Source organism: Dromiciops gliroides, chromosome 2 (genome assembly GCF_019393635.1).
Source record: "Dromiciops gliroides isolate mDroGli1 chromosome 2, mDroGli1.pri, whole genome shotgun sequence".
In the NCBI taxonomy this organism is placed as follows: Eukaryota; Metazoa; Chordata; class Mammalia; order Microbiotheria; family Microbiotheriidae; genus Dromiciops; species Dromiciops gliroides.
In genome coordinates this window covers 665511649-665527121 of record NC_057862.1, presented here as the reverse complement: position 1 = coordinate 665527121, position 15473 = coordinate 665511649, and positions in this window count along the sequence as shown.

The following is a 15473-nucleotide window of genomic DNA, read 5'->3' as shown; positions in this document are numbered from 1 at the left end:
TCACACCCAAACTGCAGCTGAAGCCCAATTTCAGATTGAGTACCCCCATTCCATTCCAGGCTCAAAGAATGTAGGAGGGGGTAGCTGGTAGAACAGTGACTCTGGGCTATGAGGATCTGGTTCAAATCCCAAATCTGACAGTAGCTATGGAACCTTGGGCATAACCACTTAACCACCACAGGTCTCAGTTTCCTCATTTGTAAAAACAAAAGGATTGTATGAGACGGTCTCTGAGGTATCCTATGGTTCTCAATCTATGATTTTAGGAATACATCCTACCTTTCATATATCCCTTGCAAGCCATTGAACGGGGGCTCTTTTCTGGAGAGTGATCTCAGTGGGTAAGTACTTGTCCAGTAACTTTAAGCTGAATCTGACCACAGCTTTCGTTATCCATTTATGCCAGTTCTTGTTCAAAACTCAAGCCATGGGGCAGCTAGGTGGCGCAGTGGATAGAGCACCGGCCCTGGATTCAGGAGTACCTGAGTTCAAATCCAGTCTCAGACACTTAACACTTACTAGCTGTTTGACCCTGGGCAAGTCACTTAACCCCAATTGCCTCACTAAAAACCAAACAAAAAAAAAAAAACAAACAAAATTCAAGCCATGATTTCCCCAACCAACAGAGATAACTACGCAGAGACTTACAATGATAATAGCTTATATGCATATATGCATATATGGAGGATATTATGTATATAAGCAAACATTTAATCAAAAAGTATTTATGAAGTGACTACTATATGCCAAGGCACTGTGTTAAGTGCTGAGGATACAAAGAAAGACAAAACCAAAACCAATCAAACAAAACAAACAAAAAATCTAGATAGGAATGTAAGCAGTTTAACTTTATTGAGTTCTTTATGATTGCTTTTTCATGTTTACCTTTTTATGCTTCTCTTGAATCTTCTGTTTGAGTGTCAAATTTTCCACTCAGTTCTGGTCTTTTTATCAGTAATGTTTGAAAATCCTCGATATCATTAAATATCCATTTTCCCCCCTGAAGTATTATACTCAATTTTGCTGGGTAGGTGATTCTTGGTTGTAATCCTAACTCCCTTGCCCTCCAGAATAGCATATTCCAAGCCCTCTGTTCCTTTAATGTGGAAAATGCTAAATCTTGTGTGATCCTGACTGTGGATCCACAATATCTGAATCGTATCTTTCTATCTGCTTGTAATATTTTCTCCTTGACCAGGGAGCTTTAGAATTTGGCTATACTATTCCTGGGAGTTTTCATTTTGAGATCACTTTCACGAGGTGGTTGTTGCATTTTTTTGGTTTCTATTTTACCCCCTGGCTCTAAGATATCCTTGCAGTTTTTCTTGATAACTTCAGGTAGTCCAATAAGTCTTAAATTGTCTCTCCTGGATCTATTTTCCAGGTTAGTCATTTTTTTTTCCAATGAGATATTCCCATTTTCTTCTGTTTTTCATTCTTTTGACTTTGTTAGCAATAGAGTTGTTTCTTGAAGTCTCATAGAGTCATTAACTTCTACTTGCCCTGGGCCCACCCCAGGGTTACAGATCTCTCCTGCAGACCTCCTATGTTGTCTCAGACTGGAAAAATGTCTCCTTCTAACCCTTTGTTAGCTTGACTGTTCCAACACTTGATTTGAGGCATTATTTTAAAGTCATTTGGAAGGAAATGCTGGGAGAATTCAGTTGGGTCCCAGTCTATACTCCACCATCTTGGCCCCACCTCCAGGACACATTATTTCTGAGGTGAGATTCAAACCTAGATCTTTCTGACTATAAGCCCAGCACTCTAGCCAATATGCCATACTTTTCCTCAGGGCTTTCCTCCTCATTATGTCATTTTAAAGAGAGGCATGCTGGGTTGGGTAGAATGCTAGGCTGTCAGTCAAGAAGGGCAGGGTTCAAATGGTTCCTTGGAACTCTCACCAGCTGCCTGGCTCCAGACAAATTGCCTTAGTTTCCTCATTTATAAAATAGACTCTGTAATCAGTAAGCACTTAATAAATGCAGTATCTGCATAGCTCATCTCAGCTTCAGTGTATTTCTCTGCTGTACTCACATCAACCATGCTCATCAGATACCTCAATGCTTTCTTGTTATCAGCCTCTTTAAGTTTCAAAGAGCCTGTTCATCAGTCACCACTTGGTTTAGCTGTTAGAAGGTGACGTCAACAGGGGAGTATGGTCCCAAGGAAATTGCTTAAGAGACTACATGGCCACTCTCACCTCATGGCCCATCTCTTTAATTAAAAGAATAAAAAAAAATTATACTATTCTATGGTCAGCAAGGGCCTAGCACTAGGGAAACAAGGAAAGGCAAAAGGCAATCCCTACCCTGGGAGCAAATCGCTATGTACAAACAAGCTACCAACAAGATAAATTGGAGATAATCCACAGAGGGCAACATGGTTTAGATAATGCTTCGAAATAGGTTCCAGAATGTTTGCCTGGTTATCACATCAGCTGCTTACAGTGCCCCTGGGGAAGACTGTGTGTTTCTTCTGTTTGTCAAAAGTAGCTAAAAAAACAGGGTAAGCGACTTGTCCAAGGCCATGAAGCAGATCCTTGACAGAGGAGGACTCCCCCAAGGTACTTCTCCCAAGCTGTGTCAATCCCTTATACCTTGGCTTCTGATGACAGGAGGTGAACACCTACCTACTGTGTGCAAAATATGAGGGATACAAGAGAGGCTCTCTGGGAAGTTTGCAATCAGTGTAATGCAGTGAAAATAGCCCTGATTTTGGATTTGTAAGCCCTAGGTTCAAATCTTGGCTCTCCAGAATAATGTCTGTGTGGCCTTGGGCAAGTCAACCATAGTTTGAAAGCTGTTAGAGAGCTCAGAGGCATGAAATTTCCAGTGGGAAAACGGAGGTCTAAAGGGGTGAAGGGATTTCCCCAGGGTCACACACTGAGGGACAGAGGCAGGATAGGAACTCTAGGTCTTTGGCCCCGAAAGTCAGAGCTCTTTCCACTGAACCACACTGCCTGTCTCAGACATCTCCTTTGATCTGGAATCAAATTAGAGACCCAGGGATGAAGGAAAGGGAAGGGCATTGCGGAGCTTAACATGAGTAAGGCAAATTTGGGGGCCAATCTGGGCAGAGCACCGCCAAGACGCTTGTTGAGAAGGGGAATGGTGGGCTGGGGAGCCTTGCCTGCTGAGCTAAGTAGGGAGTATGAACTTTATCATAATAATAACAATGATTAATAATAATTAATAGTTAACAATAGCTAAATAGAACATTTACCCAGCAGTTAAGGTTTGCAAAATCTTTTACATATTATATTTCATCTCATAGAGACATCAAAGCGTCTCAGTGGACAGGGTTCTGATTTCTAATTCAGCTTCAGATACCTACTGTGTGACTCTGGGCAAGTCACTTAACCACTGTCTGCCTCAGTTTCCTCAACTATAAAATGGAGATGATAGTGGCACCTACCTCCCAGGGTTGTTGTGAGGATCAAATGAAGTATTTAGCACAGTACCTGGCACATAGTAAATGCTTAATAAAATGCTTGTTCCCTCCCTTTGATCCTCAAAATGCCTCTAAGAGATAGCTGCTATTATCACTTCTACTTTACAGATAAGGAAACTGAAGCTGAGAGAGTTTAAATGACAGGAAGTAACACACAAGGACCAATAGGAACTCCAATCTACCTGACACTAAGTCAGGGGTTCTTAACCTGTTTTGTGTCCTGGATCCCTTTGGGAGTCAATCTGTGGACCTCTTTCCAGAATAAGGTTTTATTGTTGTTGTTTTGTGGGGCAATGAGGGTTAAGTGGCTTGCCCAGCATCACATAACTACTAAGTGTCAAGTGTCTGAGGCTAGATTTGAACTCAGGTCCTCCTGAATCCAGGGCCAATGCTTTATCCACTTCAAATTCCACTTGGAATAAGGTTTTAAATTATTGAAGGAAATGATACATTTCAGAGGACAGTGGAAATAAATATGCATATATTTTTTCTATTCAAGTTCTCAGGGCCCCTGAATTCTATTCTGCTTTCCCTTGGGCAGTGGGGAGCCACTTCATGATTTTTAAGATGACCCAGTAATCTGCTGCTTAGCTTTTTTTTTTCCCCTCAGGGCAATGGGGGTTAAATGACTTGCCCAAGGTCACACAGTTAGTAAGTGTCAAGTGTCTGAGGCCGGATTTGAACTCAGGAACTCCTGAATCCAGGGCTGCTGCTCTATCCACTGCGCCACCTAGTCGCCCTGACCCAGTAATCTGATCAAAGTTTAGCTTTAGGAAGCTTAATTACGGGGAGGGGGCGGGATGAATTAGAGAGACTGCATGCAGGAGACCTTGAGAAGCTATTGCAACAGGCCAAGTGTAAGATGAAGAGCCCAGCCTGTGACAGTGGGAGAGGAAGGTACTCATTCACAAGCACTATGAATCTCTTCACAGCTTTTAAGAGGAAGATAGAGAAGGAACTTCCAATTCCAAGGCAGGCAGAAACTCCCCTTCAAGGGCCAAAGTCAGTGTTTGATGGAGAAGTGGGGGGAGAGAAGGGGTACGGGGAGGGGGGTGATCGCCAGGTGGAGGAAGGAGAGCTTAGGTGAGGTTCCAGCTCTCTTTGGAGACACCACCAGAATATAGCCAGAGATGGTGTTCCGGGGCATTTTAACTGAAGCCAGCTGTCAAGCCCATGATACTCCTGTGAGTTCTCCAGCTTCAGATGACCCTGTAGGCCATTAATCCAACCTTCTCATTTTACAGATGAGAAAACTGAGGCCCAGAAAAGTGAAATGACTGGCTTCAGGTCACACAGGTGATAGAATGGTAACAGGTATTCTCTGCCATACTTTCCCAAAGCTAGGCTGCGAGATCCCTCTCTCAGAGTTCTAGAGGTACCCAGAAGGATTTGTGTCCTCTCTTGCCATCAGTTGGACCCCCTCTATTAGATCTCTCAACAAATTTACCTTCAAATGTAACATTGCAGCCAGATGTAACCTTGTCTCAGCTATTGCCAAATGGGTCCTGGAGGTCACTCCCTAAGGTCTCTCTGCTTGCTCCCCAGGGCGTCTACTGGGATCTACTGGGGCTCACTATCCTGACGTTTTGAAATGACAAGGTTATATTCTCCAACCCCTTCTCCTAAAATGGAAAGGAGCAAAGGATTCTAAGTATTGTCTGTTACTTGTTTTTAGCTTATCCCTTAACCTACGGAGTCCTTAGAAGTAATATGAAACTATAAACCTCGTGAGGACAGAGACCATGTTTTACATTTCTCTTCTCTATCTCCCTCCATGTCCAGTATAGTTCTGCAAAGGGATGGGGAGGTGGCACGTCCTCATATCTATTCTTTCGAGTCATAATTGTTCTTTATTAATTCTGCAACTTTTACTTTTGATTTTTAAAAATTGTTCTCTCTCTTTACTTTGCTATAGTCCTTGTATATATTGTTTTCTTGGCTCTCTTATTTCACTATGCATCAGTTCATGTAGATCTTCCCACCCTTCTTTGTGTTCATATTTGTCATTTATTATAGCACAGTCACATTCTATTACATTCATGTATCCCAAATGGTTTAGCCATTCCCCCATCAATGGGCATTGACTTTCTAATTCTTTGCCATCACAAAAAGTGCTGCAATAAATACTTTGCAAATCCCTCTACAAAAGACCCAACAAGTGGCTATCTGGATTTTGCTTAAGGATTTCCAGTTGAGAGGAATGATTATGAATAACCAATGATTTGAGGAGATCCAGAGTTCCCCCTTTTTTCTACAATCCTCATTTCAAAGTTCGATCTCTTGAAGGGAAATACTTAACTGATAATGAGATTGAATTAACTCTCCTCAGTCTTCCTTTGTTTAGGTAAGATTTCCAATTTCAAATTTTTTCTCCCTCCCTTCCCTCCCTGCCCCCCTCCCCTAGACAGCAGGTAATCTGATATATAACATTAAACATATTTCTGCATTAGTCATGTTATACAAGAAGAATCAGAGCAAGAAGGAAAAACCGCAAAAAAGAAAAACAGCAGCACCAAAACCAAAAGTGATAGTATGGTCCAATCAGCATCCATATTCCACAGTTTCTTTTCTTTCTTTTTTTTTTTTTCTGGATTTGGAGAGCCTTTTTCATCATGAGTCCTTTGGAACTTTCTTGTACCATTGGATTGGTGAGAAGAGTCTAGTCTATTACAATTGATCAACACACAATGTTGATGATACTGTGCACAATGTTCTCCTGGTTCTGCTCATCTCACTCATCATCAGACCATGCAAGACTCTCCAGGTTTCTCTGAACTCCTGCTCATCGTTTCTTATAGCACAGTAGTATTCTATTACATTCATATACCACAACTTGTCCAGCCATTCCCCAATTGATGGGCATCCCCTCAACTTCCAATTCCTTGCCACCACAAAAAGAGCAGCTACAAATATTTTTGTACATGTAGGTCCTTTTCCCCTTTCCATGATCTCTTTGGGGAAAAGACCCAAAAGTGGTATTGCTGGGTCAAAGGGTACACACAGCTTTATAGCCCTTTGGGCATAATTCCAAATTGTTCTCCAGAATGGTTGGATCAGTTCACAGCTCCACCAACAATGCATTAGTGTTCCAATTTTTCCATAGCTTCTCCAACATTTATTATTTTCCTTTTTTGTCATATTAGCCAATCTGATAGGTGTCAGGTGGTACCTCAGAGTGCCTTGAATTCTTTAAATGTTACACAGTGAGGAGAAACCCACCACTCTCTAAGGCAGCCTTCTCCTGTTGGACTGTTCTCATTTATTACAGAGTATTTCTTTGCATTCAGTATGCCTTTGCCCCTTTTTGACTTCTGCCCTTTGCTTTTAAATCTTTCCTCTGGAGCCGAACAGAACAAGTAGGGTTCCCAAGTCTTCCTATTGTCTGATCTCCAGGCCCTTCCCCACAAGTTCCTTCACTCTCAGAGTAAGCTTGACTTGGGGGGGAAGGGCAGTGTTCCTCACCTGCCCACGTGCCTCACAAACTGTCATTAGAACCTTTGACCAAGGGGACAGGATAGGTATTTGTTCTCTAATATTTCTTGTTACACCATTGACTTTTAGAATCCCTATTCTTTTTCCCAGGGGGTCCACTATTTTGCTAATGTTTGCCAATTTCTATGCCAAACCAGGGGTTCCTCTTTTGTGAGTTGCCCCCCTTCCCCACAAAGTCCCTAATTTCCCTCCTTTATCTCTCCCTCCAGACCTCCTATCTGCCCTCCTAAGCACCTTTAGGATTCTTGTGACCATTCTATCCTCACTTCTGGGGTTCTGGCCCCATTGATCACATTGATCTCTCCTTCAGGCCTATCTGATGTTTCTCTCACACCTTGGAGTGTCTTCATCATTTTGGGAGTGTTTCCATGCTTATTCATTTTCTCAGTCTCCCTGCTATCCCACCCCCCACCCCTATGAGCTTCCTTATGGGGATGCGTCTCCTTCCAGCACTTCTGTTGTTACTTCATTTCTCTAAGTCTGAAGTCAGATAATGGGGCTGGCGGAGCCAGGCTGATCCCTTGCGTCTTCCGGCTCAGCCATCTTTGCTGGAAGTGCCGCGACATCTCTAAAGCATTGCCCTGCTAGCTGTGATTTTTATAAAAAGGGTTTTCCTCCAGTAATCCCGCTCCATGGGACCACCCTAGCCCACAGCCACCCTTGCTCACACCCCGATGCACCCACACTCTGACACGCTCGCACGCCCAAATGCCCCACAGAGGGGAGCTCATTTCATACCCAGTCTCGGGTTACGTTGACAAGCGTCCAAAGGGTTTTCTGTAAACAGCCGTGCGTGACACACAGCGAAATCTAACAGGAGGAAGAAGGACGTGACCACGGCCGTGCCTTGTTAGAATGTAGCTTCCCTGCCCGGGAGAGGCTTTATGGTTATAGACCCTGCCTTCAAATCGGCTCCAGGCTCCTTCTCTGCCAGAAAGATTGACATGGTGTGGCTGCCTGGGTGGGCATTTAGGAGAAAGAAAAGCCGTTCTCCATTGGAAGCAGGGGCACCTTGGGCGTAGTCTTGCCCAGGGGTAGGGGCAGGGGCCAGGTGATTCCACTCTCAGGGGTTTGGGGAGTTCTAGGATTATAGGCATGCACATTTGTGTGGCCAGCACAGGTCTTCATGTGTGTACACGCATGCACACACATGCACGCTTGTATGCATTTTGTTAATGCCCAGGGCTCAGGGCTCAGGCGTCCAGCCCTTATCCAAAATGCAAAGCTCCCAAGCGCAGCTGGAAGCCATAGGAGACTTGCCGGGCTTTGGAAGCTGAGTTTTATGAGGACCTTCATGCAAACTGGGTGAGCACACAGCTGACAGCTTCTTTCCTTTCTGATGACCTTGGGTGGGCAGGAGAGCTGAGAGAGAGGGTGGCTGCAGGCTCATTGCAACTGAATCTCTTCACCCAGCACCTGTTTCCCCAGGACACGCAGGGGTAGCCCCTCCTCCAGGATTAAACCCCCTGGTTAGACTCCAACACAGATTAACTCTAGCATCGTCTCATGGCCTCCCCGATCAAACTCCTCCGCTTAGCTTTTACAATCTGGCTCTGACCTATCTTTCCAGGCACATCTCACTCCCCCTTCTTATGTTCCTTGGGCCAACTACCTCCCATATCAATCCATGCCTTCCCCCCACACACCCCGAACCCCCCACCCCCTGCCCCTGCAGGGCAATGAGGGTTAAGTGACTTGCCCAGGGTCACACAGCTAGTAAGTGTAAAGCGTCTGAGGCCGGATTTGAACTCAGGTCCTCCTGAATCCAGGGCTGGTGCTTTATCCACTGAGCTCCCTAGCTGCCCCCATCTGTGCCTTTTTACATGCTTACCCTATCCCTCCACCTCCATTCCTGGACTACAGTTCCCTCCCCACATCTGCCTCTTAGAATCTTTTTTTCCCCCAAAGCTCTGCCGAAGTGTTAATTCCTTCCATAGGAGGTCTTTTTTTTTTTTTTTTTGGTGAGGCAATGAGTGGTTAAGTGACTTGCCCAGGGTCACATAGCTAGTAAGTATCAAGTGTCTGAGGCAGGATTTGAACTCAGTTCCTCCTGAATCTAGGGCTGGTGCTTTATCCACTGTGCCACCTAGCTGTCCCCTATGAGGCCTCTCTTGATCTACCCAGCTGTTAGTGACTCCCTGTCCCCCAAATCATCTTATGTCAACTTTGATAGTATACCATCTCCAGGGCTACTCCCTCAAGGGGGCAAAAGAGATTTGCTGAGAAAAGTGGTTAAAAAACAATACCCCCTAAAACAAGAGGCCACTCTCCCTCACACACACAAAGTCCTTGAGGACAATGAGTAAGATGGTAGTGAGGTTAAGAACATGGCTTTGGAAGTTGTTTTCTCTCTTTATGGAATCCTCCCTAGGTTCCCCTTGGGTAGAGTTCCTGGCTGGGTGTCTTTCACAGAATCCATAGCTAAGACTTCTACCCATCCCAAGGAGCCACGATCTCTGAAGCCATTGCCATCCTTGGACCAGTGCCTCTCCACATCCTTCTTTTAGGCACTTGCTGTAATCAGTTGTTTACCACATTGGCAGCCGCTGCCTTTGGCTCCGGGGGGACTCTGCTACCAACTCTGGTTGCCTTTTGGACTTCTGAATGACATTTGGATCTTTCAAATTCAAAATCCTTAGACGTGTATGTCTGCCTTGGAGTGATCATCTACCTGCTATTGGGAAAGGATAACCACAATCAAAACAAAGGCGCCATGTGCCCAGGAACAGATGGAAGTTGGGTTGGAGAACATGGCTTACTTCCAGTCCCCTCCCCAGCCATTCACAGAGGCTCTTACTTTGCTAGAGAAACTGAAATGTTGGTGGGTCTTCCCTTTTTTGTGGGCATTCAGTTCTGTCCAAGCACATCCGAAGTCATTGCTTCCATTTTCTGCATCCACTTCAGAGACCACTCATCATTACACCAGCACCAGCCCCTCGGGCATGCATGGCTGGAAATAGCCTCCCAAGGTACACATCAGATGGGAACAAGGCAGGTGATAGCTGGGCATGCTCTTTATAAGCCACTAGGAAGGGAGCCAGCCGGACCCCATATCACACTTTGTATATATGTTACCCTTGTATCCTGTTGTCATCGCCTCTTACCTGGACTATTGCTCCGGCCTCCTAACTGATCTCCCTTCCTCAATTCTCTTCTCTCTCCATCCCACCCTCCACACAGCGATATTCTTCATGCACAGGTCTGACCATGTCACTCTGTGGGTCAACCAACCTCAGTGGCTCCCTATGACTTTGAGGATGAGATATAACTCCTCTCTTTAGAACAGTATTTAAAGTAGGCTCCTTGAAGGCAGGGAGGGACTAGTTCATTTTGTCTCTTCACCTCCTAGCAAAGTGCCTAACTCATAGGGGTCCTTCAGAAATGTTTATTGACTACTTGAGAGAGGGGGGTGGGGGTGGGGGCAGGGAGTGAGAGGATCAGGGAGGCCATGATTTGGCCTCCATCCCCTCTGCGGTTTCAAAGCGGGGGCGGGGGGGGGGGCAGGGAGGTTGGGGGAGGGGGGACTATCCCTTTTTCAAATTCCTCTCCTGGAAATGTGAAAGTGGAGGATTAAGACAAGAATAAGGGGGATACTGTGGGTGGAAATATGGTCACGTGAATGGAGGGTAGTGTGTAAGAAGCCAGAGACTAAGGCAGCACCTGGTGATCAGAGGGGGTCTGAGGTTCCTGAGTAAGGATGATAGGGAAAAGATAGGCTCCCACCCAGTGGGTCTGGCTTGAGGCAATGCTGAAGATCCAATCTCCAGATTCCTTGGCTAGTGTCCTATCCATGAAATTGTTGCAAAGAGAAGGGAAAAGAGGCAGCAGCAGAGTAGTGGGCAGATGAGGATCTCAGGGCATCTGCAGGAGACAAGTATATGATTGGGGGTGCGGGAGGTGGGGCGGGGGGGGGAATGGAGGAGTGAGAAGATCAGGGTGTCCCAGGTTCTTTGGGACTTTCCCTGGCAGCTGGCTGAGTCCTGCCACCCTACAGAGGAGAGATAATGAAAGCCCAAGGAAGGGCGGAGGGAGAAGAGCTCAGAGACAAAACAACTCGGCTAAGAGGGATTTCAATCCCGCCCTGGGACTGGGCATACACAGAGTCTCTGAACATCAGAGATGGGAGGGGCCGGGAGCTCATCTTGGCCAGCTGGCTCCACTGAAGGAGGAGGAAGCTGGTGCCCAGAGAGGTCAGGTTATCTGTCCAAGGTCACACAGCTGGTTGGGAGCAGAGCATGAACTGGCACCCAGGATTCTGATCCGAGTCTCATCTACTGGTTCTCTTCAAAAACAAGACAGACGGTGGGTGGGTGGGTGGAGTGAATTTCTGAACATTAATTACACTAGAAGGTTTGGTGCCAACCAAGCCCTCCTCACCAGGGAATAGTAAAAAGACAGTGACCTTGAAGGGAAAGCCTGTGCCTTGAGGTTTTAAGACAGCCTAGAAGTTAGCTAGCAAGTTAGCCCTATATGACTCTTCTTAGCTTCTGTCATCTTTTCCTTATACAGAACTGAAGCTAGGTGGTGCACTGGATAGCATCCTAGGCTTAGAATCAGAAAGACTCAGCTTCACAAGTTCAAATCTGGCCCCAGATAGTTACAAGTTGTGTGACCCTGAGCAAGCCATTTTACTCAGTTTCTTCAAATGAGTTGGATAAGGAAATGGCAAACCATTCTAGGATCTTTGCCAAGAATACCCAAATGGGGTGCTGGAGTGCCGGACACAACTGAACAGTAGTATGGGTATGTCTTTTGAGGTGCTGTTGTTTTTTCCCCCTAGAAGCTCCTTGACTGTAATTGTAATTTGCTTTGATTGTAAACTCCTTGAGGGCAGACACTGCCTTTTGCTTCTTTTTGTATCCCCTGCACTTGGCACAATGCCTGGAACACAGAACGAATTTAATACATGTTGATTGATTGATGGCAGGTTTAGATTGTGGTTCTCCATTCACACTCTTGCTGGCATGTTGGAGATCTGTAAGTAGCCTTATTAGGGTTAGGGATAGTTCATGATGGAGGAAGAAATCACACTACTTGGGAAGCAAACCCGGAACATTAGTCTCATGGGAGAAAGTGAGCCAACTGAGCCAATCGATTCCAGCCCTTCCATGCCAGCTTGGGCATCATTATACGCCATATTAATAAGAATGGATATTGACACAGTGCTTCAGAGTTTCACCAAACACTCTACTTGGATCAGGAGTTCTTAACCTGAGGTTCCTGAACAGAATTTATTTTATTTTGTTTTTATACTGAACTCATGTTAAATGGTATTTTGATAACTGTAATTTAACATAATTGGTTTCTTTTGTAATCTTTTGTATTTTATTTTATGCATTTAAAACATTATTCGGGGGCAGCTAGGTGGCACAGTTGAGAGAGCACTGGCCCTAGAGTCAGGAGGACCTGAGTTCAAATCCAGCCTCAGACCCTTGACACTTACTAGCTGTGTGACCTTGGGAAGTCACTTAACCCTCACTGCCCTGCAAAACAAAACAAAACAAAAAAAGCAACATTATTCTGGGACAGCTAGGTGGCACAATGGAGAGAGCATCGGCCCTAGAATCAGGAGGACCCAAGTTCAAATCTAGTCTCAGACACTTACTGGCTGTATGACACTGGACAAGTCACTAAACCCTGATTGCCTTAAAGCAACAGCAACAACAAAACAATATTTTTCTGAGGAGAGTCCATGGGCTTCAACAGACTTCCAGCAAGGCCCATGACACAAACCCCTGACTTAGATTATATCATTCAATCTTCACAACAATGCTATAAGCTAGGGACCACCGGTATTTTTATCCCCATTTTAGAAATGAAGAAATGGAATCAGAGAGAAGGGAAATGATTTGTCTAAGATCCTACTGCTAGTATCTCAAACAGAGATTTGAACTCATCTTCCTGTTCAGTAGTCCCCCATTTTACCTGCTGAACCATGCTGCCTCCTTATCAGATCACAATAATTTAATACCTACAGTATTCACTTTCCCCATATCACCCAATTCCCCTTTATCATTTTTCATGCTGTTCCATCACCAAGATAAACAAATTCCAATTCTGGTTGATTTAATTTATGCCTGGATTTCTTATAATCCTCCAGTTTTTGGAGAGAAGGGATAGGATCTGAGAGCAAGCCTTCTGTAGAACTCTAAGGGGGCAGCTAGGTGGCTCAGTGGATAAAGCACCAACCCTGGATTCAGGAGGACCTGAGTTCAAATCCAGCCTCAGACATTTGACACTTACTAGCTGCATGGTCCTGGACAAGTCATTTAACCCTCATTGCCCCACAAAATTAAAAAAAATTAATGAAGGACAAACAACGATGACAACGACCATGACAATAGCAATGTAACTAAATGCTAAACTGATTTCTTTTATGTGGTTGAAGAATATCTAATTTTGGTGCCCTAGGGCAAAGCACTGGTCACTACACCCATTATCACACTGCTAGTACTCTTCAGTGATTAAATCTGAATCCAGGTCTTCTGACTTTAGAACCATTATTTTTTTTTCTACTTGTCACAGAGGGAGAGTTATGTCCCTCCATAGCTCCAGAGGATATGTGGGTGTGCCTAGTGTTGTATAGACTGGGAAGGGGAAAGAGAATATGGTTGATGAAACTGAGCAAGATCTTTTTGGAGGGCCCTTCAGGAAAGGGTTGGCTTAATGCCAAACTGTGAAATAGGATGTCTTTGAGGCTCTCCATCCCATGCCATCTGCCCAGAGCTCACCCCCTGCCCCGGGACTGTTCAGATAATCCCACTTTGGCATCCCACCAAAGATGGACCAGCCTTTGCTCCTCTCTCCTCTTTCCCAACATCTTCATCCCTCAGAGTTCTACTCTCTGGTGGATGACACTAGGAAATAGTACAAGCTCCATTGGAATACACGCTCCTTGAAGGCAAGAACCATTTTGGTTTTTATTTGTTTATTTATCTTTGAATACCTAGAGCCAACCACAGTGCCTGGTACCCTGTAGGCAGTTACTGAATGTTTACTGAATTTAATTGGATGCCTTAATTTGCTCAATGAGATTCAATTCAAGGAACATTTATTGAGGTCCTACTATATGCCAGATAATATGCTTGGGGAATACAAAGACAAAGAGGAAAACTGCCCCTGCCCTGTAGGACCATCACATCTAGTTAGTAGAGGAGATAAGACAGGCATAAGAATGACTCTTATTGGAGGTTGAATGTCCTGAGGGCATAGGAGAGACGGGAGGAGAGAGATGCCAATCTACACTAGTGTGGGTTCAAGTATCAGGAATCACACAACCAGGATCACCCAGTACCTGACACATTCTTCGATGGCCTCAGTTTCCCAATCTGTAAAATCAAAGGGTTGGACTTGTTGGCTTCTGAGGACCCTTTCAGCTCTAGCTCTGGGATATTTACTTGTATGATTTGCCTCCACTGGTAGCATCCCCTCAGTTTTATGAACAAGTTCCACCGTTCCACTTAATAATTTAACATCAGACGGCTTTTACAAAGGAATAATCACTTGAAAAATACAATCAGAACAAAGCTTGAACACTACAGAGGGCATAATTCTGGCTATGCCACCTCATTTTGGGGGGAGGGGGAACAGGTTCACAAACTAGCTCAGGTCATACATAGTATTGCTCTTTTGGGGGTGTTTAAGTTCACAATAAAAACTTAAAAGCAGAAAGGGAGGGGTCAGGGAGAGGGTGGGAAGTTTCTGGGAAGTGATATGATTGCCAGGTTTTTGGAAAGACAAGGGAAAAACTTGCTTGTTTGAGCCTAGGGTCAAGGGGACCTGGGTTCAAGTAAATCTTCTGATATAAACCGACTTTGTGACTCTGGCAGAGTCACAACCTGAGAGTGCCTCAAAGCAAGACTGTAATTTGCAGAGTTGGTGCTTATCTGCATTGGTAGAGGGTATTTCTTCACTTGAAAATCCCTAGACTGATGACCAGAGTATGAATTCCAGTGGTTTAGATATGGATGGGAAACTAGTCATGGGCAAGGTAAGATGTATAAGGCATATTTATACAAGCATACATACATATATGTGTATAACACACACACACATATATGTGTGTGTATATATACACATGCATACGAAATCAATACGAGTTTGGGGGGAAGAGAATGGAACAAGCAGTCAGGAACATCAAGGAAGACTCCATCAGGGTGGTACTTGAGTCTTGAAAAAAGTCATGTGATCAGAGAAATATATATTAAAGCAACTCTGAGGTATCATTTCACACCTATCAGAGTGGCTAATATGACAAAAAAGGAAAATGTTGGATGCTGGAAGGGATATGGGAAAATTGGAACACTAATCCACTGTTGGTGGAGTTGTGAACCAATCCAACCATTCTGGAGAGCAATTTGGAACTATGCTCAAAGGGCTATAAAACTGTGCACACCCTTTGATCCAGCAATACTACTGCTAGGTTTATATCCCAAAGACATCCCAAAAAAGGGGAAATGAAAAAACAAAACAAAAAAAAAATAAAATTTAAAAAAAGGAGAAATGACCTATTTGTACAACAATGTTTA